Source organism: Erithacus rubecula (genome assembly GCF_903797595.1).
Source record: "Erithacus rubecula genome assembly, chromosome: 21".
NCBI lineage: Eukaryota > Metazoa > Chordata > Aves > Passeriformes > Muscicapidae > Erithacus > Erithacus rubecula.
Genome location: NC_136673.1, coordinates 6,839,017 through 6,862,974, shown reverse-complemented (window position 1 = coordinate 6,862,974; position 23,958 = coordinate 6,839,017).

Genomic DNA, 23,958 nt, shown 5'->3' with positions numbered 1-23,958 from the left:
AAGTGGAAGCAAAGCCAATAATGGCCAGGTTGGAGGTGAACTTTTAAACCCACAATTTTTGAGCAGCTTCAGAAGGAAACAAATGGAAGCTGCTCAGGTATAATTTAGGAAATGGCTGGAGATGGATGTGTGTTTGGACCTGAAACAAGACAGGGAGACTGTGAACTTTGCTATAGCAGGAGGATTTTCTGCTGCTTTGAAGAAGCCAGGAGTGCTGTCTCAGGGATTAAAAAGGATGCTAACAACATCTCCAGAGGTGTGATGGACCCCAGGTGAAAGTGGCTGTCCCCTTCCTGGAGAAGTGACCTGGGCACTGTGGTGTCAGCCTGTGGCAATGAATGATGACAGCTTTATGAGCACATCTATATCCTTGAGGCTGAGCTCCTGGATGGCTCCAAAGGGGAGTTTTAAATGCCATGAGACCAGCTGTGCAGTATTCTGTTCTGCACAAGAGCAGCAGTGGGAAGGTCTGTGCCAGTTTCCAGTGTCAGGATGTGCATGAGGCTGTGGGTGTGTGTGCTCTGGAGCTGGAAGTGCCATGTGCCCTCAAGCTCTCCCTGCTTTCCCAGGGACAAGAAATTCCAGGTCTGATCTGAAGTGAAAAGAAGCTGCAAACACAATGTCTTTTGCAAAGAGGAGCATCATTCCTGCTGGTCTTGTCCATAGAGATGGATCTGACAGAAAACTTTGCCTGCCTTGCAGCAGGGATGTGTGCAGAGCAGCCAGAGCTGCAGCACCTCCTGCTTTGGGCTCACTCAGCCTTTTCAGGGGTCTTGTTCCTATTAATGTAATTGGCAAACACATTGTTCAAATATTAGCAGTGGCAGCAAAGCCATTGTGTGGGACCAGGCAAGGCAAGCAGTGCCTTCACTCACAGCACTCAGAGCTGGGCACTGCTGCCAGGCCTGTCAGGTGCTGAATGTGATCCAGAAATGCTGCCTGAGCTCTCCAATCTTAGCCATTATTAATTTGACTGGGGATAAAACTACATTTAAAGGCCACTTTCTGCAGCTGAAAGCATTTGACACGGCATTCATCTGCCTCAGGTGCAGGGAGTGAGCTGTGGGAGCAGGGAGCTGGGCTGAAGGAGCTTCCCATGCCCAATGTGTGCTGCATCCAGCTCTCCCCTGGCTCCAGCATGTCATCCCAGGAAGAGATGAAGCAAGAAAGCTGCAAAAAAAACTGTGGAAAGGTTTGAATCAGCAGCTTCCCCAGCACAGGAAAATGTCCAGATGGCTTTGCTGCTGCACCATGGTTAAGTAAGGCACAAGTAAGGAGGGTTTGCAGGTACTTTGTTGAATAGGACATTGTGGGAAATGTTTATAGGAGTGAGCCAAATCCCACAACCCCACTGAAATCAATGGTATTTTATACTAGGTATGAACAGGGTCAATATTTTTATGATGATGCCTTCACTGATATATTGTTTGCCTTAAAAAAATTGAATGAAAGTGATCATAAAACTCAGGTTATGCTTAAGCTTCCAGACATGTGAATAATGCAGTTCCTATATGACAATAAAAACGATGGAAGGAAGATCTTTTAAATTCTTTATTGATGAATTTAATGTAGCAGCTAACACCAAGTCAATGACACAATGAAGGGACTGAAGTTGCCAGGGCCACATCTGTGATTTGGGCCAGTGCAAGTCTTGAGGGTGATAATTTGGATCATTAACAATTCATCTCCCTGCTGAGGCTGTGAAAAGAAATGCCAATAAGATCATCCATAGCAAGGGGATTGGAATCAGATCATCTTTAAAGTCCCCTCAAGCCCAAACTGTTCTGTGATCACAGAGATCTCCAGTTGATTTCATGTAAAACAGAGTTCCAGTAAGAGGAAACTGGAGGGAGCATCCATGACACTGAGATTAATGGGAATGCACTTCCTTATCACTGCCCTGTACACAGCAATCCCTGCACACAGCAATCCCTGCACACAGCATCTCCTGCACACAGCATCTCCTGCACACAGCATCTCCTGCACACAGCAATCCCAGCACAGCAATCCCTGCACACAGCAATCCCTGCACACAGCATCTCCTGCACACAGCATCTCCTGCACACAGCAATCCCTGCACACAGCAATCCCTGCACACAGCAATCCCTGCACAGCAATCCCTGCACACAGCAATCCCTGCACAGCAATCCCTGCACACAGCAATCCCTGCACACAGCAATCCCTGCACACAGCAATCCCTGCCCACAGCAATCCCTGCACACAGCAATCCCTGCCCACAGCAATCCCTGCCCACAGCAATCCCTGCACACAGCAATCCCTGCACAGCAATCCCTGCACACAGCAATCCCTGCACACAGCAATCCCTGCACAGCAATCCCTGCACACAGCATCTCCTGCACAGCAATCCCTGCACACAGCATCTCCTGCACAGCAATCCCAGCACACAGCAATCCCTGCACACAGCATCTCCTGCACACAGCAATCCCTGCACACAGCAATCCCTGCCCACAGCAATCCCAGCACACAGCAATCCCTGCACACAGCAATCCCAGCACAGCAATCCCTGCACACAGCATCTCCTGCACACAGCAATCCCTGCACACAGCAATCCCAGCACAGCAATCCCTGCACACAGCAATCCCTGCACACAGCAATCCCTGCACAGCAATCCCTGCACACAGCAATCCCTGCCCACAGCAATCCCTGCAAACAGCAATCCCTGCACACAGCAATCCCTGCACACAGCAATCCCTGCACACAGCATCTCCTGCACACAGCAATCCCTGCACACAGCAATCCCTGCACAGCAATCCCTGCACACAGCAATCCCTGCCCACAGCAATCCCAGCACAGCATCTCCTGCACACAGCAATCCCTGCACACAGCAATCCCTGCAAACAGCAATCCCTGCCCACAGCAATCCCTGCACACAGCAATCCCAGCACACAGCATCTCCTGCCCACAGCAATCCCTGCACACAGCAATCCCTGCACACAGCATCTCCTGCACACAGCAATCCCTGCACACAGCAATCCCAGCACAGCAATCCCAGCACACAGCAATCCCTGCACACAGCATCTCCTGCACACAGCAATCCCTGCACACAGCAATCCCAGCACAGCAATCCCTGCACACAGCAATCCCTGCACACAGCAATCCCAGCACAGCAATCCCTGCACACAGCAATCCCTGCACACAGCAATCCCAACACACAGCATCTCCTGCACACAGCAATCCCTGCACACAGCAATTCCATCACACAGTAATCCCTGCACACAGCAATCCCTGCACACAGCATCTCCTCCTTCACCACTGCCCAATGGTTCAGCTTGCTTTGATTTTTCAGATAAATCTCCTCTTCTTAAACATGTATATTAAGGAAAAGTTTTTGTTCTCTTTTTGGTCAGGAAAACATGCACTGGTTCATTTTTTCCCCTCTATATGCAGCTGGAGAAAAAACCCAACTCACAGCTTCCCACCACCATGATCCCATCATATCCTAAAGATTTAAAATAGACAAGACACCTAGATGAGAATTCCAAACACGTTTGTAAGAGCCTAATGCATTTTTTAGCCATTCTCATGCTGTTTGAACACACAAAGCTGGGCACACTCTGGCTACAGCTGACATCTCTCCTGCTATAACTCTGCTGGAGCTGAGATGAGCTACCTCAGCAGACAATTTGGCCCATCATTTTTCTCATGACCAGCAATTTCAAACATCATCTCTGAAGGCAGTGGGTGTTTGACCAGTGTTCCCTCTGCTCCCTCCCTCTGGGCTGCTTGGCAATAGAGCCCCTGGAGATGGATTGTCCCCTTCCCACTCAGATCTCACTTCCCAAATGACTGGCACTGACAGAAAATCCACCCAAAATTGTCTCTGCTTCAGCTGTGGCACGTCCTCCCTTTTCCATGGGTAAACTGAGCCATGGAGGGGACACCTGCACTTAAAAATATCAATAAAAACAATACAGATTTCAACCCCAAACCCCATAGCCTACTCACTGAAATAATTTTCTCCATATACTCAACCTTATGCTTTAGATGGAAGTCCATCTTTAAATGAGAAGGAAGCAAAAGCTGTGGTTTCAGCAGCCTTTCTGCTAGAAATAAAAACCCCAGAGCTTCTGTGTTCATTTAAAGTTTGTTAGAACTAATGGGGAAAAAATAAGAAAACAAAAATCATTGCAGGAAGATTTTTTACTTCAATATGCATAAATGCAAAGAGATTGATAGACTGATTTTTATTGTGTTAATTAGGTATTTTATTATTTATTTAGCTTTACAAATACCCAAGGACAGCTTTGTAGCAGGGTTTATATTTCTCCCTAGGAAGCAGAAAGCTTATGAGTCTAGAGAAATATTTTTATTTAACATTTATATCAGACCACAGACCTGATTCACATGCCAGATTTTTCCCCACTAAGATATTTCAATGTATCCAGAAGACTGATAGCAGAAAAAGTTGAACAAAAGTGCAATTTTGCTGCAAGAAAAAAAAAAAAAAAAAAAAGGATAGTTTGAAAATGCAAAAAAAAAAAATTATTTTCATTTAAAATCCTCCAGGTGTGTCATTTTGGCTGATGATAATGACATTTGGGGCATATGATTCTCTCCCACAGTCTTCAGAGTAGGGCTTGTACCTGCCTACTTCAAAGGAAATCTTGAAGCAATTTCTGTGATGCCGGTATTTTTCAGCTGATTTTTTTTTTTTTCTTGTTTTGATAGAAACCAACTACCACTTTGCAAATATTTTGATGGAAAATCCCTAGCAATTTCCCACAATTCAATGAACTCAATTAGATTCCTTGCACGGTCTAAATTCCGTGAAAACCAGCATCCAGAATCTGTCTCCAGGGGAAATATGCACACATTTTTTATTTGGTTTATTACATCTGGATCTTCCTTGGTCACAGCCCCTCTGATTTGTGCTGTTCCCAGAGATGATTGAGCTTTATTATAATTTTGGATGCTCCTCCTTTGGGTGTCCTGTTCATCCTGCTGACAGTGAACTGGAGAGGTGAACAGGAGAAGGGGAAGGATGGATTTTGAGGAGCATCATTTCAGATCCATGTCAGAACCCTGTGGCCACTCAGCCCTAAAAATGCTTTTGGCTCCCATTTCCCCATCCCTGGGCCACTCTTGTGAACATCCATGTTCATCCCTAACAGGCTGCCACTCTTTTTTCCAGCCTATATTTGCTGATATTCCTGTGCAAACATGGAAACAGGAAATCAGGTGCTGCTTCAGATCCTGGAAAATCTGAGATGTTTCTAACAGGCTCCTTTTATTATCTCACCCCCTTGGTTTTTTGGCACCAAAAGTCAACTAACTGTGAAATAGCTGCTCCAGCCATGGGAAACTGAACACGTCTCACTCTCTATTTCCCTCCCTCCGTGGCTCTGTTTCATGTTGAGTTTTGATGAGCCTTACAGATATGTGCCCTTGGGTGATCCAAAGTTTATAAAATAACAATGAGATCCTCAAAGCAGCAGCAGGATAATGTTTGGTGAGGAAAACCAAGCAAGAGACAATATAAAAGGAAGTGGGGGAAAAAAGGGGGAATGGGAAAAGAGGGACAGGCAAAAAATAAAGTAATGCAAACATGAAAATGGGGAAAAATCTAAAAGGGCAAAGTGAAGATGTAGGAGAAGGAATGGAGAAGGTGAATGGGTGGGCTGGAGAAAGGCAAAGGAAGGGAAAGCTGAGTAAGGAGTGATGGAAGAGCTCCAGTGATGTTTTGCAGGTGCATCTCAGCAGGTTGCCTCTGATGGGCTCTCTCAGGGACACAGCATGGCACCTGGGCTAATTTATAAAGGAAATGAAAAGGAAATGGACTTGTTATAATGAACACCATTTTTTCACCTCTTCAGGCTCCACTGTTTGAACAGACAGCATCAAACCTCTCAATTGTCATTTGTCTGTTCCATTCTTCTCTGTTGCATGGTGGAAAGGGCTGGTGAGCACAGATGCCCCCAAAAGGCTGCACAGCCACTAATTAGCATATATATTGTTTGTCCTGGTACAAATTTATAGCAAACAGCAATATTTTACACTCCAGTAAAGTTAATAAATGAGGATTTAGGCTATAAAAATTTCATGTTCTTTTGTGCAAAGGTCAATTATAAATAGTTAAGCTTAGATTCATCCAAAAGCTCTGGGCTTCAGCAGGGGAAGAATAGAATGTTTTTTGGTCACCCAGGTTGCAGCTGGACAACACAGTGCCTGAGACACCTCTCTGCAACAGCCCACCCATTTGTGGAGTGATTTTGGCTCTGAGGTGATGGATGTCCCATTTCAGAGGAAGAAAATACTCTGAAGTGTTGGAAGCAGGATCTCCTCAGTAAAGGTCACCCCAAATGGGCAGAGCTGTGAGTTTTGCAAGAGGCTGGAGAACAAAAAGAGGCCAGGCTTGAGCTGGGCTGCTCAGGGGCTTTCAGAGCTGCCTCAGAAAGGGGAGGGATGCTGATGTCTGCACTTGGTCAGGAGACAGCAAGGAAGCCAATGCAGCTGTGGCTGTCATGTTGGCTTTGCTTCATTTACAGCACCTGTTAATTGCACAAGGGCTGTGTGGGGAGCAGCTGGTGAGGTGCCTCCCTCTGTCCTGCTTCTGCATGAGCTGCCTGCCTGTGTTCTCAGCATGTCAGAGCCAGGAGCTCCTTGTCCTTGTGTGTCCAGGCACCCCTCTCATTCTGGCTCTAGTTATGTAACCTCTCAATTTTAAATTAAACTCTGAAACAACTTTCTTTTTATCTCAGACCATAAAGGATGACAAAATAATGGAGAGGGGGAAAACATCTCTTCAGCATAGATGTTTTCAGGACCCTTGTGTTCTTCAGCCAGTTAATTTCTGATCCCTCTGCTCCAAACCTTCATCCTCCATATTGTCCATAAGTGAAGATGTTTACTCTTTACACTTTCAAAATTATTTAAGTCAGAATGGGAAAAGCTGCTGAAATTTAAGATACAGAACTTTTGTCACTTCCTCAAACCCAAGGGAGATCATATTTATTAGGCTGTGCTATATTTGTGACTGGAGAGTGCACTTTCAGAAGATGTTTACACAGAATATTTCAGATATAACTCGCTGGGTTTTTTGATATTTATATAAAGTTTGGTGAAGACTTTGAATACAGCCTGGATCTCATTGTATAAGAGCAAAGGTGCACAAGGAAAAAATGATAAATCTTGTGTCAGCACACACCTTCACAAGTTAGGAGAGGTTCTGCCAACCAGGAGTTCAAGCAAGGAGAGCAGAAATAGGACTGCAAAAGTCCAGAGAAAATTAATATGGTTGTATTCTGCATTAAGAAGAGACTTGGATTAGGGTGATTCACTTACTGAGAAGGGAGCAGCCACAGAAGGGTCTTTTCATGAGACAAAGCCTTCAGTGGTTCCCAGTTCCAAATTATCTAAATTATTTAAAATTTGCCCTGCCCTGATATTACAGAAATCATCTGTTTTCCAAAACAAGGGGTGCCCTGTGATCCACATCATCTCCTGAAGCTCCAGCTGGGCTGCTGTGGGTGGTTGATATACATAGCTTAGTTGTCCTTTCTCTCACCTGGACATATTAACTCCTCAAGAGTTCAAAAACTCATATAGATTCAGAAATTTGGAAGCTCAGGCTACTCTCATCAAAGCTTTCAATATTATTTTCTCTGTGAGTCAGAGGTGGATTCCAAACCCCCTCAGGAATTCACCTTTAATAAACACTTGTGGGGTGAGCTGCTGGAGAGCATCCAGCCAGGCCCCTGTTATTATATTTTCCCTTTGTTCAGTGCCTCTCTCACTCAAATATCTCTGAGCTGTAGGGGGTTGCTTGCGGTGATAGGGATCTTATTGCAATTAATTTCTCATCCAAATTAAAACCAGAGAGTTGTGTTCACCTTGCTGTGCTGGCTGTTCTTCATGGAGCAGAGTAAGGCCAGTGGTCCTTGGCAGTGACAAAGCTGGGAAGTGGAAATTCACTGTGGCACTATTTGAGAAGATAAAGGATCACTGAGTTGTGGCAAAATCAAAGCCCTAATTCCCCACTGAATCCATAATCAAGCCTGGAAGCAACAGGAATGCCTTCAGACCCCAGCCTGGTGAGGAGGTGACACAGCAAGTGCCATCTGCAGCTGCAGAGGGATCCAGCAAAGAAAACCCCAGAGCATGGCACTGCCATGGGCACAACTGTGCAGGAGCTGCAGCCAGGCTGGGCCATGGGATGATCAAATCCCTTTTCTCCTGTCAGAACCATCCTGGGGCACCTGGGGCTGCTGCAGGTGTCCCCCCAGGCTCTGCTGTGCCCCTCTGCAGTGTGCTGCAGGAAAGGCATTAACACACCCAGCTGTCTGCCACTGCCACAGCTCGTTTTTGGCAGGTGCCAGTGGCAGCCTGAGGCAGTTCCCTCACTGGAGCAGGATTTGGCATCTCCAGGGGATGTGGAGGGGAGCCAGGCTGAGGCAGCCCTCATCTGAGTCATGGAGTGACTTGCAGAATTGCTGTGACTCAGTAGCTGAAGGGCTTTGGGTTGCTGTTCCCAGGCTTATCCCCAAATCTTCTGCCACCACCAGCATCAGGAGCACAGCCTCAGCATCTCCAGCAAGGAGCCAGTGGTGGGGCTGCTCTGCATTGCTGCTCAGAAATCTAAATCACAAATGCTTCCCTTTGAAACTCCCACCTGCATGGCAGTGGAGGCATGGGCTCCAGGGTTTGTTTTATGTTTTGCTTTTATTCCCACATTTTCTTTCTTGGCTTCAAAAGGTGCTGCTCACAATGCAGAGGGAGGATCTATTTCTTAGTTTAAGAGGGAAAAATGTAAATGTGGAACAATACTTGACAAAATAAACCTGTAAGGGGGAATCTTCCAGCAGTGTTGCTTTATGTTGCGAGTTATTATGTACACCTCCTGCTCTGATATTATTTTATAATTAAAAATACCACCATGCAGTAATAAAATAATTAAATACAAATATATTATTCCATCTTTGCCTGTCTTAATGATGGACACCTTGGGCAGGGTAACTGCAAGGTAGAGGCAGCTGGTGGCCCTGTTGGCTCTTGTCCCCTGTTCTGCCTGCTCATTTCTCTCTGCTGCAGGGCCATTTCCTTGGCCAAGAGCCATGGGCCTCCCAGCTGAGAGAGAAATTCGAGCACAGGAAGCAATTTATTGTCAAATAAAGACAACCTCTGACATCAGTTTCATTTCTTGTTTTTATTGACCCATTTCACGCGTCTGAAGTCAATTTTCAGAGCCTGTCAGGGGCAGGTGTGCTCTTCTGTCCTGGTTAAGTGGCCTCACTGTGCAGGGCTCCCAGAGAGCACAGGCAGGCAGCATCACCTGGGTCCAGGCTCAAACTCCTGGTGCCAGCTGCTGCTGCCTTGTCCCTGGAGCCCAGGGGGGGACAGGGCAGAGCCAGGCTCAGAAAAGCTGTGAGAGGCAAGCAGGAGGGATGAGGACTGGAACTGGCTTAAGAATAAAGAATGAAAGCAAGAATACAGCTGGAGAATGGGATTTGCCTTGTCAGGCCAGGACAGAGAAAGGTGACACAGAAGAATAGGAGGATAAGATGGTGTTGATATAAAATTGTGCTGCAGGGGATGGTGCTGGGAGAAGAAATATTTATGGAAAGGCAAAAAGAGAGGAGGCAAAAAAAGAAGAAAAAAAATGAAGAATTAGCCTGAGGAAGACACAGAAGTGAGAAAAAGTAAAGCAAAAAGACTTGTACTTCTTCCTGCTGCAGCCTCTGGGTCCAGTTTGTGATTTAACATTTTGGGGCTGTGATTTAGAGGCTTTTCTTTTTCCCCTCCCACTATCCCAGGTTGCTCAAGCTCTGTCCAGTCTGACTTTGGACACTTCCAGGGACCCAGGGGCAGCCACAGCTTCTCTGGGCACCCTGTGCCAGGCATCACCAGCCCCACAGGGAAGAACTTCTCCTTTTAGCAAACTGGGTTCATGGTTACATCCATTCCTGGCCCTGAGAGCTGGAAGCCAGCCAGGGTTGATCAGAAACTCCAACTTTCTCCTGCTTCCTCACTTGAAATCACTACCTGCCACCTCAGGAGCTGCTGAAATATGTTCTCCACACCTCCTCTGAGCTCCCCACCCTCAAAGCCTCCTTGGATTTCTAATTTAACTCCTCCAGGGAGAGTGTGCCTGAAAGGAGGAAGCATAAGCTTGCTAAATGAATCTCTTAATCACTGTCATTTTAGTACTAAAAACCCAGCAAAAACAAGGGTATAATTTCTACAGATAAATGGAAGTCCAGCAGTGAAATTCCCCTTCTGATCACATCCCTCTGGAGAAATCTTTCTTGATGAGCTGATTTTTTTACAAATGTAAAGCACATTTCCTTTGGTATTTTCCACATTCAGCAAGGTGAAAATGCTGGTCAGAAATGGCTTATTTCTGTGCAGAGAGAAGAGCTATGTGTGTCCAAGCTTTGAAACCTTCTTGATTAAACATAACCACAGTGTTCTCAGGGGGAGCTGAGCCTTGCTATCTTGGTGGATCAGGCTTGAACCTGCTAAGACTGAGAGGACTTTTATGCTCCTGATGGTGTTAAAGTTGTCCCATGTTCTCAGCTGGTCAAAATGATGCTGCACCTAATATGAAATATTATAGTTAAATGAATCTAAATGAATGAAATGTGATTTATTCTGCATGGTAAAGGGTCATAACACACTCAGGAGCCATGAGGCATAAGGAGCCCAGCTTTCTCCTCAGCATTTAACCATGTTCAAGGTTGGCTTGGGGTCCTGTGCCCCCCTTGGTGAGTGAACTGCCTGTGGTGAATCTGGGATTTTGGATAAACTGGCATAGATATTGTCTCCTTGCAGCTAATTGTCCTGAGATAAATCTTCTGCCTATAAAAGAAATAAATGATTTGTGTAGGAAAGGATGCAGTGAAATAGCAGAGAGCTCAATAGTGCAGTGAGTTAGCTGCAAATAAAGGAGGAAATGCAGGAACTGAAAGCTGAGCCCCACCTTTCATCCATGTAGTGGGCTCCCCACACCAGGAGAATGTCCTCCCAGATTTGTGCAACAAAAGGAATGCAGAGAAGCCCCACCATCCTCTGCTTCCTCCCCCAGCTGGATTAAAACTGTGCATTCAGAAAGCGAGCTGGGATGGATTCCATGTAATAAATTCAGTTTGAAAGCTGGAAGGTTTGCAGCCAGCAGAGGAGGGAAGCTCTGGGACAGCCTTCAGCAAGAGGAGTGGGTGGCAGGCAGAAGCCTGATGGGTTTTGTGATGAAGCTTGATCAGCTTTTGAGTGGGTTTGAGTGGAACAGTTGCCCAAGATAGCAGGGACTGGATGCTCTGACCTTTGAGGGCTCTTTCCAACATGTGTTCCCTGAAATTCCAATGGAATCGGGGGGTATAACAGACATAATGCAATATTTATTTTTGTTTTGTGGAAGGTGCTTTAGTTTACACCAGCTGAGAATCACCCTAGTGTGGCCAAAGCCAAGGCTGACAACCTTTAATCCTTGACACGTGTGACAACACCTCAGCCCTCTCAGCCCTCACCTGACTTCCTGACAATACCAAGGATGGCTTTATTCTGCAGGGCCTTTTTCTATTGTAGAGATGCTAGCAATGGCCTATCTGGTGCCACATTCAAATAGATATTTCTCCCTTTGTCTGGCAATAAAAGATACCTTGAAAGAGCAAGGATGGTGGGGAGAATGTCAGGTGAGGTCACGAAGCACAGGCATTCCACAAAAGGGAACAAAATAACAGTGAGAAAATACCTCAAAATACTTTCCAGATATAGCAGCCTAATTAATACAGCTATTGTTTGCACAGTGGCTGAACCTCCTTTTCCTGTGCTTGGAAATGACTGCTGGGGAATTAGAAGGATCTTGACTTTGTTTCTCAGCTTCAGCCCTAACAACTTGCTTTGATGGAGAAATGTGTATGAAATCAGGTGGCTGATACTCAGCATGGGAACTCTGGGTTGTGTCAGAACCAACCAGCACAACATGAACATGGGATGCAGAGTACCAACAATGCAATGCCTATTTTATATATATCTATCTATATATATCTGTAGATATATCTCACAGAGGGACAGTGTGCCCCCAGTCAAAGTGCTGGATGGACTACAAGCAGAACAAAAAAGGCAACCTGCAGAACCTTAGAATTCAACCACACTATGGCATGGAAAAAAAATAATTCCACTGAAAAATGTTTGGCAAATAAATGCAAAGAATTATCTCCTTATAGGAGGTTAACTCACCAAAAGGCAAAAAAAGTCGAGTAGATTAGGAAGAATTTACAAAGCAAAATTATCCTGATAAACCTGTGGCTAAAAGTTAATCAGAGCAGTGTCCAGGTTCAGTGTCACTTCCCTCAGGGTGATGCTGAGCACAGACAGTGACTCTGTGGGGATGCATCAGTCTGGACAGAATTCTCCCCCAGCCCAAGCTCAGCAGAGCTCAGCTGGGTCCATGTGTGCCCACCCAGTTCTGCTGGGAGAACACCAGTGGCTTTGTAGAACCTGCTGTTAAGCTTTGTAAGACTTCCAGCTTTGCAGGGCTCTTTTCCCAGTTTCTGTGGTCAGCCAAAATGGCATCTGTTGTGCTGTTGTTCCTCTGGAGGCTGTCAGAGATCTGCTGTGCATGCACTGCTGCTTGAAACAGGCAGTGCTGGACTCATCCTGTGCATTTTGGGATATAAAAAGAAAGATTTAGTTCAATAAGATCATAAAGCAAATTTGTCCAAGCTGCACAGGAATACAAGCCCAGTTGCACATTTTTTGTGGATTAATTTATCCTACAGGCAACAGCTCCAGGGTAAAAACATTCATGGTTCTTCTTGCTACCACATAGCACTGAAGCACCTCTGTATCTGACATGGGATCAGAATTGAGATGTCCCTCCACCTTCCCCTGTGAATCCCAGAATGAGACAATGTTTTGGGTAAGAAGAAACTTTAGAGATCATCTCATTCCCATCTCCTGCCATGGTCAGGGACCCCTCCCACTGTCCCAGGTGCTCCAGCCCCAGTGTCCAGCCTGGCCTTGGGCACTGCCAGGGATCCAGGGGCAGCCACAGCTGCTCTGGGCACCCTGTGCCAGCCCTGACCACCCTGCCAGGGAACAATTCCTTCCTATTATCCAATCTAACTCTCTGAAGGGGCAGGTTAGGACAGGGAATGTGCCAGGTCAGGGCTCTGTGGTCCCTGATTTGGCCCTGGAGGAGGGAATGGTGTCCCTGGACAGATGTTCTGCTCCAGCCAGCACACACAGGAGCACATTTTCTGTGCATCCCTGCTGCTGCTGAGGAAAGACTTGAAACACTGTCTGAAACTGCACTTTTAAGAAACCTCAGCAGCTGCCCAAGGACAGGAGTTCAGTTAATTGCTGTATCAGTGCATTCAAAGCTCCTCACTATCTCCCCATCACCCCAACAGAACACGTATTATCCATTTGTCCTTGGAAGAAGCCGTCCCCCTGCTCAGAGATTACAGCACTCCTGTGCCACATGAACCATGCACAGATCTTCCTCTACTGCTCCCCCAAAGATATCATCCCCCTGCCTTCCCCCAGTCACCACAGAGCTGCTTCTGTTCAATTTACAACGTTGGCACTCATTTGTTTTCCATCAGACAGGCTTCAAGGCACTGCATCCAGTGACCTCTGGCAAAGGGATGGGAATAGCACACACTTTTATCCTGGCACCAGGCAGCAGCAGTGACAAATTGGTTTACTTTTCTGCCTGATGCTGGGGGTTCTGTGTAAGGAAAGGGGGTTTATTAGCCTGGACTTATGCATGTGAAATATGCTGTGTAAACTCTCTTCTCTGGTGTTATTTAAAATATGTGCTTGGCCTTGTCTCTTACTGCCTTGAAATGCAGCAAGTTTTGCCTAAATGGATGGAAGATTCTGGTTGAAAATAAACTTGCTATCATGATTTTTTTTTTTTTTTAATTTAACAGCTAAATATAAATGTTCCGTTGTGTATGGATGTATTCAGTTATGTTAGGGAAAAGAACAGCACATACATCCACACTTTCCAGCACAAAAATATCCAGCCATTTACCAGAGAAAAGAGATTAGGAGGTGTGCACAGCCACAAACATTTCTCCAAGCCTATGGGAACATTTTGGAAAGAAAGTACTGTTCCCACTTCTCTCCTTCTAGAGCGAGCAGAAATAACCCAGCAGATGGGGGGTTCTGGGTGGTTCTTGGCAGCACACAGGGACAGCAGCATTGAGTTTGGTTTCACTGCCAGCACTGCCCTGCCCTCCAGCTCAACCCCTCCATGGGCACATCCACCTTTGGGAGGGTGGCAGAGGAAATAAAGCAGTGGAGATAACTTGTGTGGAATTCATAATACTGACCCTCTGCCTACTGATAAAAGCACTAACAGGTGGCTCCTGTTGTCTTTGTTACGTTCATCATTGATTTAAATATCAAGGAAAGGTTATAACACTCGAGGTCCTTTCCTCAAGAACCTGCACAGCCATTTTCAAGAGGACACGTGTGTATGTGAATATTCATTTCTACCCTGGCTGGGCTTCTTGCTGTGGTTCTGAGGATGATCACAGTGCCCAGCCCACCCTGGAGCACTCTCACAGCACCATTTTCAGTCTTTCCATGTTGCTGCTATGTCCTGACCTCAAAGGGTCAGGCTCACTGCAGCCTCCCCAGAAAAATTCCATTTGTGTTCCCTCCTCCACTCTCTTTTTTTTTCTCGTGGCTGATGTTATCTCCTGTTATCTTAATTACATGCTTTAAGGGTGCCTGCTGCACAGATCATTGATGGAGTTTGATGTTTGTTAATATCACATTGCATTATGAGAATCTGGTACATTAAGAGCTTGGTGTCTTTCCAAATTATTCTGAAGATATAAAAAAACCTTAATAAGCAGCCCACTTTAACTAATACAGACTAATAAGTTGGGAAGGCAGAGAGTGAGTTTGGGAACGTGTTTATTTGAAGGGTTTTAAGAAAATTATTTAAAGAGCCCTTGTACAAGATTTGCTGTTCAAGGTCAAGGTTAGATGTCAGGATTTGGGTTGGTTTGCTGGGGACAGCAGACACCAATTTGTGGTCAGATCAAGTCTATCTTCCCACTTGTATTTAATTTTCCCAAAACAGCAATTTGTCTTTAAATATGAACACTTATCTAAATCAGATACAGATGGTTGTTTTTATCAAATGAATGCTGTTTTATCACTTTAAAAGCTTTTGTTCTTAGTCAAGTGAAGGCAGTGGGCAGCACTCCCTTGTTTTTGAAAGAAGAGCATATGCTTTTTAATTTGAAATGTAGCACTAATAGTATTATCCACAGGGGTATAGGCTGTGCTATTGTGGATTGTGGATAATGCATTTATACTCAAATATCCTTTATTCCCTCCTGAGTGAAAGAATTTAACAGCATATTGTATTATCATGCCATGGAGAATACAGTTTACTCCAAAAGTGATTTTTTTGACAGTATTAACTCTTCTCATAAGTCTGCACTGAAAAAAAAAAAAAAAAAAAAAAAAAAACAAAAAAACAAAAAAACAAACCCTCAACCTATCATGAACAGCAAAAAAACACTGTTGAGGGGAGATCAGGAGACAAGGCAGACAAGAGCCAGAGACAGTTTCAGAACTGTCAGGCACATCCTTCTCCTGCCTTTCCCAGTCCCTGCTCCCTTCCCACCAGGAGCTGGTGCTGGTGCTGCAGCACTGCCACACTGGGGGATGCAGAGAATGGGGAGAAACAGCCTTGGGCTGCACAAACTCAGCCCAGCTGGGACCTTCTGTGGCAAACTCCTTTTCCCTAGGGCTGGAAGACAAATGGTTTAATAACCCAGAATGCTGTGCTCTTTGCTTCTGCAAAGTTGACTCTGCATTCAGCCTCACTCAGGTATCTCCCACAACCTCCTGGGAAAATGCTGAACAAACAGAGATCACGGCTGGGACGCCCAGGGCTGGCCTTGCATTGTTTGCTTTTTATTATAAGGCTTATCTTGCTGTGTCATATGGTTAAAAACTGGAGCCTTGCCTCCAAGATAGCAGTGGGAAGGCAAGAAAAGCTTGTGTGCATTTGTCTTCAGGTCAGTTCTATAAATGAATATACTGATGCAGCCCTGAAAGAAAATGCATGGGAGAAACTATGAGCAAGAGAAAGTCCTAACTTTGTTCCCATCATGTGGTTTTCTGGAAATGAAAAGTTTGGACACTGCTCTCATGCTCTCACCAGAGGACTGGCTGTGCTCCAGTATTTGTGTGAAGTGCTGGACTGGATCCTTCCACTCAGAGACAAGGGAGTGTGACCACAGCCCAGCTGGAGGGACATTTGGAAAACAAAACCAGGTTTTGCACCCTGTTCCCACCTGCCCCAGGATCTTGGGATGTCTAAATTGGGGACATGAAGCCAAACCTGTTAGAGCCATCAACATGGAATGAGGTGACAAAGGATGAGAAGCTCAATGAAATGAAGGCAGGCAATGTCCAAGTGAGGCAGCAAAAGAGAGAAGAGGATTTTGGAGTCAGCTGGACACTGAGTGTGCACCCACTGCTTTGAGGGAGGAAGCACAGGAGGAATTCCTGATGTCTCCCAGGAGGATTTAGACTGAACCTGAGCTGTTTGGCATCAATTGCTCCAAACCTGGTTAGAACAGGACAGGAGGTCCATCCTGCAGCTCCACGTGCAGGGTCACAGAGCAGCAGGGCTCTGCTGTCCATCCCAGTGCGTGTTGTGAAGCACAGAAATAGCTGGGTGTCTTCAGCTAAAGGAGCATTAATTTTACCCAGTTTTAGTCCTGTATAAGTTTAAATCTCCAAGCAAGTCATCCAGCCCTCTTGTACAGGCTGTGAGGAGAAAGGGAGGAATCTCCAGAGCATGAGTCACCTTCTCTAAAGTACAGTGTCTGAAGTGGGTGGGATGAGTCATTCTCCAAAGGTAACAGTCTCTTTCTGGATTAAATGACTAGTTAAACTGAAAGCCTGACTTCGTGGTGGCAGAAGTTAGCCATCTTCAGTGCCACCAGCATTTGTCTCAAGTTATTTTCACAATTAGAGCGAGGTGAGGAGCTTCCTTCTCAGCTGGTGGCACTTCAGTGGGCCGTTTTGTCCTTTCTCCTGGAATCTGAACATCTTTGCCCTTCAAAAATGGTGCTGAAATGGTTTGCTCAAGTTTCATAGAGTCAGAGAAATTAAAGGCTGTTGGAAACAGAAAGTCACTTGACCCATCCCTAATCCACAGACAGAGAACTGCAGTTCAGTTTTGTTATTCTTAATGTTTCCTTTTTCCCAACAGTCAGTAAGAAAATTTCAGTTGTTTTCAATGGGCTTTGATCCAAGCCTGCAGAGAGAGCAATAGAGGAAATTCAGCTGCAGAGGCAAATCAACAGAGGGGAAAGGTAATGGCATGAGAGAGCTAAAAGACGTAATTGTGAGATGAGGGGAGAAAGGGGAACAAAGAGAGGTGCTTTAAAGGCTGAGCAGAGGAGGAGCAGAGAGGCAGAGCTCAGTGGAAAGGAGATGTGGGCACGGAGAGGGGCAAACTCCCACCCTGGAAACACGCCTCTCTCCACCACTGCAGCATCACTTCTGTTTGAAAATGCCTAACTGCTCTTCAGTTTAATCATTGCTGCACTTTTGGGTATAAGATGAATAATTAAGCCTGGGAGTAGAATACAGCAAGTGTTAATAGGGCAGAAGGTACTGCAAAGTCCTTATAAAAAGCTGTGCTTGCAGCACCAAGTGGCTGCTGTTCTCTGTGTCCCCAATCAGGAGTGAGGAGCAGCAAAGTGCTAAATTAAATGAAGTGCATCTCCATCCATTCTGCTGGACTCTTTCCCCCTGTGTTTGCTACTATTTCTTGCTAAATAATACCCTGTCTCTAGCAAAGGCTGAGCAGTGAAATTCTGAATTGTCCTCCCAAATCCAGCCAGGACTGACATCCTGCACATCCCTTCCTCCCATGCCTGCCCCTGAGGGCTCCCACAGGCACAGCCTTCTCCCTTTTGGCAATCAATGTCTAGAGAAACTCCTGATGCCTTAAAGAGATAACTCAGTCTGAAGTGACAGCGTTGTGGAATTCTTCTTTGAGGAGCTTCTTCCTATGAAGAAATCTGACTGTGGTCAAATCTGGTCAGAAGACCAACAGGGAGCAGTAAATGCCACTTTATGGCATGAGAGGCAACAATTAAATGAGGTCTGAGAGACCTCTGGGATGACCCTGCTTGAGCAGGGAGGTTGGGCCAGGTGACTCCACTGTGGTCCCTTCCATTCTCTGGAGAGCTGGGGCCATGCACACAGCAAGAGAAGGCAGAGCCAGGAAAACTGCACCTGGAATAAAGTCCAGCCATTCATCCATTAATCCAAAAGAAGAGATTGTGGTTTGCTGCTCTCACCCCTCTGCAGTGTCTCCCTTTGCCTTAGCACCCTCTCCCTCAGACCAACCCAAGCACAGCTCAAAGCACAGCAGTTCATATTGAATAACCCAAAATTCACTGAATTACCCAGGGACAGTGTGCAGGGAGTGTTGTTCACTCCTCTGGGAGGTCAGACCAGTGATGCAATGCTCCTCTTTCAGGTCTTCATTTTCCACACACACCAAATTAAACAGAGCTGTGTACATTAATCAAATTAGGTGGGGAGGAAGAAAGACAGATTGTTATTTTTAAATCCTTGGGAGATGTTTGGGAATGGGAGGTCATAAAAGTAAAGAGGGAGGTCAATAAATAGAAAGGAGGAAATTATTTTTAACCATTGCAGATAAGGTATTTTTAGAGCCATCACCTGAAAGCTCCCTGAACACAGAGTGATAAGCACAGCTCAAATCAGTGGCTGCAGCCTGGCTCAGACCCACCTTCCCTGGCTCCTTCAAAGTGAGTTTTCAGTGTAATGACTTCTTTATTTCCCCTTTTTCTCCCACCTCCAGTTCTTTCTGCTGTCACTGAGGTACCTCCAAAATCTGGTGCTTATATGGACATTTGAGGAGATACCCAGTTGGTGCTAAGAGGGTATTTTTCCTCCTCTTTGATTGGTTTTTCACATTTTTCTTTTGTTTTTGGCCTCCTCTCCTCTTCACAGGAGTTAGAAGGATGACAAGCTGAACTTCTCCAGGCCAACAAATTGTAAAAGAAACCAGAGGATGACTTTCCTGGGGCAGGAGGACACAGCTTTGGCTGGGACATCCTGGACAGGGTGTCACATGTGGGGCAGGAGCAGTGACTCCACCTGTGCCACCAACCTCCCCTCTGGGGCAGGAGACCAGGCAGAGCTGCCTCAGGGGCCTGGGGGTGTTTGCCAGCCTTGGGAAATGAGGACAGCACTGAATTTTTAATTTTCTTTTTGCAAACTCTGCCACACAGCTTCACCAATTATCCATGTCACACCTTGTCAGCAAGGAGATGGGATCAATACCATCATTCATCACAGTCTGGACAACAGTCCAGGCAAATTTAGATGTAGAGAAAGAGCTTTGGATCAGGATAAACTTAGGACAGGCCTCCCTAAAGCTGCAGACAAAAGACTGGGATGTACTAACTATACTGTGCAGAAAACTCTTTTTTTTTTTTGGCTCTCTACTCTTCTAGAAAGGGCCAGATCTTCAAAATAATTCAGCATAAACCACGCTGTGCCATAATGTGTAAGCTGTGAATGTAAAACAGATCTTTTCAAAGGTAAGGGAAGATGTCCCAGTGTCTTCCTCAACCTGAATTAGCATTTTTCCTGCCAGGATGCCAAGCTTTTAAATGTGTCAATATGTTGACATGTTGCCATAGTTTGGGGAAAACAATCATTTTGGAGCCATCTTCCCATCTGCTGTGTGAATTTGATTGTCTTCCTGCATCCTGCTGGCCACTTCACTGAGAGCCACAGTGCCTCTGCCTCTGGTTTTCCAGAGTGAGGGCAAGGAAAAGGAATTTTCTCTCTTTCAGGGATCAAAATAAAGCATAGAAGATGCCGAAAGATAAATATTTGACTTTGAAACATGAAGAAAAAAAAAAAAAAAAGAAGAGGAAGAGCAGCATCATGGGAATAAATCTCTTGGGGTGTCCTGTAGTCTGGCTGCACATTTGTATTGCAAAGCCAGGAGCTGGGGATGTGGTGTGTAAAGATGTGGGTTTTACAAGAAAATAGAATCAGTTAGGAGACCTCTGGGAAATCACAGAATGTGTGTACACTTTATGGTTTGTATAAAATTAAATGCTTTTTTTTTTCCTTCAAGATATTGATCCCTGTTCTTTTATTATTATTTATTATTACCATTTCTTTATTTTCACTCTCCTTTGATTATCCATGTCCTAGTCTTTCTGGTCTCTTGTTTGAATTTGGCCTCTTTAGGTGAAACAGGCCAATAACTCTCATCTCTTCTCTCTTATGCTCTGAATAATTATAGGTGTCCCAGGAAATCTGGCCTTCAGTAGAAATTTTGTGAAGGTTTTGAAAGATTTTATTAGAAAACACTTGGATCCTGCACAATTATCAGCTCTGAAAGGTGCTTTGCCCACCCCCTCCAGTGGAAGGGCTATTGATCATCTCACAAAGGCAAGGCAGGTACTCACAGAGAGGAGAGTTGAGGTTTGGTTGTCTTTTCAACATCAATGATAAAATTGCATCTAATGTTCACCTCATTCACCTTAACTCCAGTGGTCTGCACTAATTAAGGTGAAGCAAGCAGTGCTGGTTAATAAAGAACACTGTAATTCAGCCTGTGCTGGGCAGTGATTGCAACAAGAAGAAAACCTCAATAACTGATTTAAGAGATGGGCTTTGATTACCAGAAATATCTGGGGCTTTTCTCCTCTGATTGCAGAGCACACATTGCAAAACCCTGCCACCATCAGTGCTCCAATGCCACACTCAAAATGCCATCTCTACCTTCAACTGGGCTCCAACTTGTCATGCTTTAAAACACTGCAGATGATGCTCACAGTGCTGTCTTCTGTTTTGCAGAAACACTGTTCTGCTTGTGTGCCACCATCCTGCTCCCAGGCCCTGTACCCTGAGCCATCACATCCCACACAGTGGCCAGCTCCTCTTGGAGCAGCCACCTTGCTCCCTGCAAGCTGCACCCTGCTGCAGTTTACAGGAAATGTTGCTGCTAGGTCTATTTTGAATACCCATATGTCTGCCAGGTTTGGTTCTCTCTATCCAGGACAGACTGTGCTCCTTCCTTCCCACCACAACCAGCCTTCCCTGAGTCCTCTGTGCTGTGCCAGCAGGGCTGGGACACAACCTCCACTGAGGTGAAAAAACTCACACAAAATCATTTTCTAGAGCAGTGGAAGCCCAAGGGCAAGAGTCAATTTGGGTGAGGTGTGCTGTGTTGCCCTCATGGCTAATTCCCTCTCTGAAAATGTGTGATGGAGAGCAGCAGACTGCTTGATTATCAGGGTGGGAGCTGGCAATATAGAAAGCAACCCCGTGGGATTTTCTCCCCCTGTCCCAGTCTGGAGCAGCACTTTCCAGCTGTGGAGACAGGAGGCAGAGCAATCAAGGATCACTCCTTCCCCCAGAGCCTCTCAGGAGCACTAAGGAAGGTCTACATGTAATCAGCCAGGCCAAGTTTTCACACCCCATTAGCCCAGATGGGATGAACTTCACTTCTCAACTCACTCTCTGCTGACAGAGCTGACCAATTCATTTTTCCCCAGCTGAACAGTTTTCTCTTACAGAAATGCAAATTCAGCAAAATATCACTTTTGTTGACATTTGTAATGGGAAATTATTGAAACACTTCATTTCCAGCTTAGCATTTGGCTGGTTCTGTCTCATCTGGTGTGAAGTAATCAAAACCCAGCAGAGAAGCTCTTGCCTCTTAAATCATTCACCAAAGTTTCCCTTCAAGAAGCCTGTCCTGAAATTCCTGAGATGAAATAAGATGGAAGGTTGCCTTTTACCCAAAACTTTGAGAATGCTGATTTCCATTTAGAACTTTAGAACTTCCCTTCTTGGAATGAAACTATTGCTCCAGAAAGCTGCGTTTCTAGGGAGAAAATGTGTCTTGCAGCAGCTGAATCACAGAAAGGATGGTTTGACTCAAGGCTTTTAAAGAATTAACAGTTGCCACAACAAGACTCCCTCTTATGCAGCCAAGGCAGTGCAGAGAGGAGTTGGTACAGGGAGTCCTGCGTGGTTCAGGCTTTTTATAGTGACAGATTTCTTTGCATAATGTATTTTGGGTGAAGCTTCAGGTTTATTTTGTACTTATCTGATGACAGAAAAGTATATGTTAAGTCTTTTAAAGAAAAAAAAAAAAAAAAAAGGAAAAGAAAGGTTTCTTAATCAGCTTATTACAGCCTTCCATGTCTAATAAAGCACTTAGACAGCAGTAAACCTGGAATCCTACAGGAGGTTGCTGTAAAGTGACAGATTCAGGTCAGAGCTGTTCATGAGCAGCCAGATTGATTTGTGATGCATAACAATGGCAGAAATGGCATTATGGTTTTACAGGAGAGCACAGAAAGTTAGAACATGCCAGGGCCATTAGAACAGCTGGGTATCCTGGTCTGAGATACCTTGCCTCTGGCCAATGCCTGAGATTGCAGATAAATTGGAGCTTTTCCACAACTAGTCACACAGTAGATGTGCTTTTGGCTCCTTAGCTCCCTTCACCCTGGCAACAAAGCCTAAATTTCCCAGTTAACTGTTGTTCCTTTAGGTACAGACTTTTAAAACCACAAACATGGAATGGGTACAACCAGAGATGTCTGCAAGAGACCAATTTTTAGATTTTCTTTCCTTTCCCTCTGTCACTGCTTAACTCTGTGACCGTGGGCAACTCTTTCAACATCTACTTCTGCCCTCTTTCTTGTTTTAAATAAATCCTTTTTAGAGCATGAGTTTGTTCTATCTGTGTCATCTGGTTGGCTTTTATGTTATTTCTTGTTCTGAATTTGTTGGCCTTTATTTTTAATAACTGGATTCTGTAATAAATGTACAAGTAATGCTGACCTGAAGGAAATCCTGCTCACTCTATCAAGATATCAGAGAGGTATAAAGCCACTTTCTGAATAGAATTATACTGAAATGGCAAAAGCAGTGGCTCCTGTCCAACATTTCCAGGGCCAGGAAAAAAACACCCTAAAAAACAGATGAAGGACTGGTCCACCTTTATGGGACTGACCCTTGAAAACCTGCTGGGGACTTCAGATGGAGCCACATGCATCTTCCTCTTAATTATTGCTCTTCTGAGAGACTTTGTGACACCAGATCTCCTTTTTCTTCCATCTCAGTAAAATGCCAGCTCCTCTGGGATCTTGGTGTGTGATGGAGGTCCCTCAGTGCTACATCAGAGATATTAATTCTAATTAAGAAATGATGCAATCAGAGCTCATTTTGACACGTGCTGTGCCCCTGTGATGGTTCATCTGGGGCTGAAAGTCTCTGTGCACCTTCCATCACAGCTGCCCAGGCTCACCTCACCCAAGAGCTGCTGAGATGAACAAAGGAATTCAGGCTGTCCAGTTGGGTTTGTGATCTTGGGACTCGTGGGGTTTTACAACCCTGAGATCTGAGATGCTTCCTGCATGTTTCCAGTTATTGAGAACCCTAAATCCCAGCCAAAATGATATATGGGCATGATCTTAACTCTGAGTGGTTTGAACAGTCCCTTTGGCTCTCATGCATCTGCCACACACATTCAGACCCTCAGTGGTGCACCCCATCATGCTCAGCACCTTGCAGGACTGAGCCCTTCACTAATCCTCCTAAATCCAAGTCTATTGACTTTCAAAGCAACCTGCCAGGGTTCCTTATCTACATTTCCTGAACAAGCTGCTTGCTTAAGCTGAGCCCTTTTGCATTAGTCTTCAACCAGAGTTGATTTTGAGCAATGAACATGATTAGATTTTCATATCAAGAGGGAATGAAAATCTGGAGATAGTTCACAAGTATCCTGGAGTGAAGCAGGAGTGATCTACCTTAATTGAGTAGCTTGTAAAAACACAAAAGGTCAGAATTAGTGTCTAAATCCAACTCAGGCAATATCCAGGTTTTTCTTTCTCACCCTGGATTGAATCTTAATGGAACCTTGAGTCTAAATGTCTT